Below are 5,591 nucleotides of genomic sequence, written 5' to 3' on the forward strand. Positions count from 1 at the left end.
CATTTTCATTTTGTCACGGCTCATGATTTATTTTGTCTCCTAATTTCTTTTTTTTTTAATTTATATTAGTTTAAAACTCGCACGATATATAAAATATTTTTAATATAACTAACTAAATTTTCTAAAATTTAGTTTGATGAAGTTTTTCAGATATGAAATTTCTACATTTAAAATTTTAAATAATGGTTAGTTATCTTGGATTTTAATTTTATTTCAAAACTCATTCCAATCGTATAATTTTATTATTTATTTTTAGATTTTAGATTTTTATTTTATATTCATGTATTAAAATTATTAATTTATGTAATTTTTAATTTAAATTTTATTTTCTTTTAAAAAAATTGTAACATTTAAGTTACGATTTACCAAACATATTATTAACTTATAAGTAACTTATACATAAAATTATTTAAAAATCTAAATAACTTATAAATTATGATGTTCATATTACTTTTACTATATTTTACAACTTCATAAGTTAAGAGTTTTAAAAAAAAAATCGAAACGGGCCCAAAGTAAAAAATGCATGTGATGGTTTAATTGGTTATGTACGCTGTACCCAGGGACAGAAGTAGACAAACACTAGGGAATAAAAATGAGAGTCAAGAGATCTCAGTAAGTAAATAATTTGATGTCAACTATTAATATCAAGTTTACACACGTGATTTACTTGTATATTTTAGACCAATATTTCTCCCTGCCAAAGCATTACTCTTTTTCACTACAAAAATATAAAACGTTACTGTCAAAGCATAAGCCATGAGACATTGAGCCCATACAACAATTGTATATTGCTGTGAAAATAATCTTATTATTACATCTGTCGATATAATTTAACAAAGAAAGCTTTAATTAAAAAAACAGCCATCGTCGTCATAAATTTTGACGAACAAGAAATTATCTTTATTTTTGACATAAAATGAAAAAATCCCAGATAAATAAACACAAACAAGAAAATAATTTCCCCGTTTTAGTCTAAAAATTACCATAAGGGGTTATCTTGAGTTCTTGACCACATAAAAAATCAGTAAAAATAAATATGAACATATAATTTGTGGAGTTGTTGAAGCTGAAATAAAATTAGTTGTTGTAACAAAATTTAATCAATGTAGGGTACCTACTGTCCTGCTTCCAGCCTAAAAGACTAGCTTTTGTTTGAGATGAGTTGAATAAAGCAAACGTTCTCCCGGAATTTGACTTCAATTCTTCGGACCTTAACTTTTTCATCAGCGTTTGATCAAATTTATTAAATAAGTAATATTAAATAAACTATATTGAAAAGGCTAATTATAAGATAATTATTAAATTATATTAATTAATATTAAATTATCAAAAGAACATATATTTGGTTCATAAGATAGAGATATAATTCGTTTTACAAAAAATAAAATTAATATGTTAAATTTCTATATCAAGTAAAACAATACAAAACTAAAATTATAGTGGAAAATTTCATAACTGATTCTATTCTTTTTAACCACATAACTATTTTTTCCAAGTAACAATTTAATATTTGAAATTAATACATTAATTTTAATTCGTGTTTCACACGGATTATGAATAATTCTCTACAAATATTAATTCGTTATTTTTAGTCTGACCCCGTGTTTCACACGGGTTATCAACTATCTATACTAATAAGTGTCCCAAATCTTGGTACCCATTAAAATATTATACAACTATTTTTAAAATTTTATGTAATAAAATCTCAACGGACAAAAATTAACTTCTACACTCCGTTACCTTCAATTTTTATTTGTTGTTGAACATCTAAGCATCAGTTTACTTTAAAATAATCGTATTTGTAAGTTAACATGTCAAATTTATATAAGTAATTAGGTGTATGCATAACTAGAATTATACGGTGAAATTTTAAAGTTACACTCAATTTTAATTTTTTAACTACATATTTTAATAACATTTTATATATTATATTTAGATCTGTATTTTACACGGATTATAAATTTTAGTTTTATGTAAATAATACTCCCTCCGTCCCAATATACGTTTCCTCTTTTGACTTTCGGTACTTTTCACGGTAAGCGATTGACTACTAATTTACGTCTAATCTATAATATCAAATATAGTCATGATCTCGTTGGATTCGTATTTATGAGTATTTTAATACAGTGAAATTTTTATATTTAATAATAATATGAATTTAAAAATATTAACGATCAAAAGTGTGCATTGACAAACGTGTCCAACACAAAGAGGAAACGTTTTTAGGGACGGAAAGAGTAATATAATACTATTATTTTTAATTTTAGGCACGGATTATAACTAATATTTTTGACTCGCAAAGGTGCGGTCACATCTGAAATTAACATAATTTTCTTGTGTAGTTGAACATATAAGACCAGCTTTTGTTTCTGAAGACTTGGACAAGAAACGTACTCCTAAAATTGACTTCAATTGTTGCAACGACTCGGGTCTTGATATCTTAATCCGCGTTACTGTGAACCTTTTAAGTCTATTACTCACCCATGATGTAATCTTTAGAGACTTAAGTTACGAAAATAATTCTAATAATATTTTATGGTAAAATACTGGTAGCATCCAGTGCCAATCCCAAAACTTTAATTTATGGGGGGCATTATGTACCTAACTCAGTATGTCATCAGTTTGTAGTTCAAATTCAATTTTTTTTTTTTATCATTTTTACTATATTTTTTTTAAAGTTTTGATATTAAAATGTTAATATTTCAACCATTAAATCTCCAACTTATAATGTATAGCTATATTAAAAATGATCTAAATTATGACAAATTTACTAACATTAAAGGGGTACTTAAATTTTTTCAATAGAGGCAATTCATGAAAATAAATATTTATACTACAAAATTTTAATAAATTATAGCTATTACTTCACCAATGATAATTTAGAGACATAGGTTACGAAACTAATTCTCATACTATTTTATGCTAAAATACTGGCAGTACCAGTACTAAGCTAATTCCAAACCAGGAGGAGGGGGGCACCTAGCTGTAGTAAAATTTTGAAACTGAAAAGTGGAGAGCTAGAAAATGAGAAAAGGAATAACCTAGCGAGTAGAATATTTGATTAATTAGTGTTTTATAAATTCTGTTCCTATATACATGTTTTCTGATGACTAATGCGTGATTCCCTTGTTTCAAAAATTTTGTCAGGTCATTTTATAAAGTGTTGATGTTATCGTAGGCTAGGTAATGCAATTTAAAATGGGGTAATGCAATTTAAAATGGCCGAGTGTAGAATCATGATTTGTCTCTCGACGCAATTACCATGTCAAATTTGGTAAAATCTGTCTTTTGAATGGTGCTATACATACATGGACGTACATGTCAAAATGCAATCTAGTAAATTGTAGTTGTCATCTCATACGATTAGATAATATTTGTTTCATTGGATTATAATCCCCCATAATAATTGAATAATAACAAATTTCATCAAATTTAATTGTTATTTTATTGTTGGATCAGGATAATACGGCCCAAAAGAGTTATAGTTAGGATAATTGTGGAACATAATGTAAAGCCCAAGAAAGCCCATTTTGTAAGACAAAACCCATTTGAGACTTGATATAAATATAAGACAACAACCTCATTTGAAGAGATTGACAAATTAAGTAAGAAATCACCTTCTTAATAATAGTTTTGCAGCAAGTAAAGTCTTACTCAAAACTATACTAAAGGCATATCATTTGGCGCTAGAAGGAGCTTTACTTTACAGATCCAACCTCAGGTAAAGGAGTTGACGGCAGAAATTGTCGTCGACCCCTCGACTTACGGTGGTCAAGAACCGCCCAAACAATCGGCATTAAAGCCGAAATGTTTATTTCTTCCACCGGAGGGTCCTTTTCATGATCAACCAGTGAACTTGATAGATGCGGATCAGAGAGACAAGAAGAGAAAGTTCACATCAGATCAGCGTTTTAAAGTACAGACATCCAAAGGCAAGAAGCTCTCTCAAGCGACATATGACTCCGTCTGGAAAAGAAAGAAAGGCTCAAAACAAAGAAGATCCGGAAGAGCCATTTGATTCAGATGAAGAACTTGAGCTCCTAGAACGTGAGACCCGAATGCTTCAAGCCAAGTTCGAGCGAAAGCGTTAAATTCATCGTCTCCATCGAGAGCTACAACAAACATCAATATAAAACCAGGGACAAGATGATGAGCTCTATGATGAAGATGATGACGCCGAATATGAGTATAAACCATCGGCAGAGTCAACATATTCACAACCACACGAGCGTCGACAGTGCACAGTATCATTCGCCGATGTCTCTCAGCAAACCGAGTCCACAGAGTCCATCTCCCATGAAGAGTTTGCCAAAATACAGGAGGAAATCGCTCAAATGCGCACCATAATGAGAAATCAATTAGGATTCGAGACTGTCTCCGAAAGCCCCCTGTCATTGGTCCTCGAGAAGGCGCGCATCGACAGGACGCTAAAAACTCCTGCCCTCGAACACTTCGACGGATCTTCAGACCCGTTGGCATTTCTCAACACATTCGACTGTCACATGACTTTCTTCGACCACTCAGAAATCGCCCGTTGTCAGTTTTTCTCCACATGCCTTCAAGGCACAGCACTTCGATGGTACAACAATCTGCCCCCTCGATCAATCGACTCATGGACAACCCTAAAGAGCAAGTTTCAAGCTCGATTCTCTAGTAATTACAAAGGAATCAAAGTCACAACGTCCTTGATGACAATGCACCAACGTTCTGGTGAAAGCCTCCGAAGTTTCCTAACTCGATTCAGAGAAGAAATAGCGGAAATCTCGGATTTGATAGAGTAGATGGTAGTCAATTTCCTGACAGCGGGAATTGATAAATCTAGACATGGGCTACTCCTAGAAGAAATTTTTGAAAAAAGGCCAAAACCCTTCAAGCTGCATTTCAGATTATAGAACATCACATGATGCTTCAATAAGCAGTAAGCTGCAACAATCCCCTCGACGGTCGTCAAGATATGACCGACGGCGTAGCTATAGCCTGCGATCTCCCGCGCGGGAAAGACGCCGAGAATGTCGCCAATCTCTACTGTCGCGTACAGTCGACCACCCTTTGAGGGATAGAAGAGAAAGTGATTGGCAACCCCGTAATCGACCTGAGAAAGAATTTATGAAACTCAACACTGAAAAGGAAACAATTCTAGCAATATTGAAAACAGAACCAGACTATCGTCCCCCAAGACCCATGAAACCTGGCATGCCTCCAAGCTCCAGATATTTTGATTATCATGAAGACACCGACCATATAACAGAGCAATGCTTTCAACTCAGCAACCTCATCGAGGGAAAGATCCTCCGGGGACAACTTGTCAATTATGTGCAACAAGATGATACATCAAGGCGCCACCATCATGAGGAGGACGACCGAGTCATCGACGTCATCTTTGGTGGTATAGCCGCTGGGGGCCCCTTGCACAACTCTGGTAAGCTTCATGCTCGAGAAGTTTTTAATGTCAATCCCTCGACAGCCAAACGCCCACGCCCTCGAGCGAATCCCTCCCCAGTAATATCTTTCTCCGACGATGATTACCGTCATGATCTCATCGAGGGTCACCAGGATGCCCTTGTCATCACCACGCGTGTGGAAAATAA

Source organism: Apium graveolens, chromosome 11, assembly GCF_009905375.1.
Source record: "Apium graveolens cultivar Ventura chromosome 11, ASM990537v1, whole genome shotgun sequence".
Lineage (NCBI taxonomy): Eukaryota > Viridiplantae > Streptophyta > Magnoliopsida > Apiales > Apiaceae > Apium > Apium graveolens.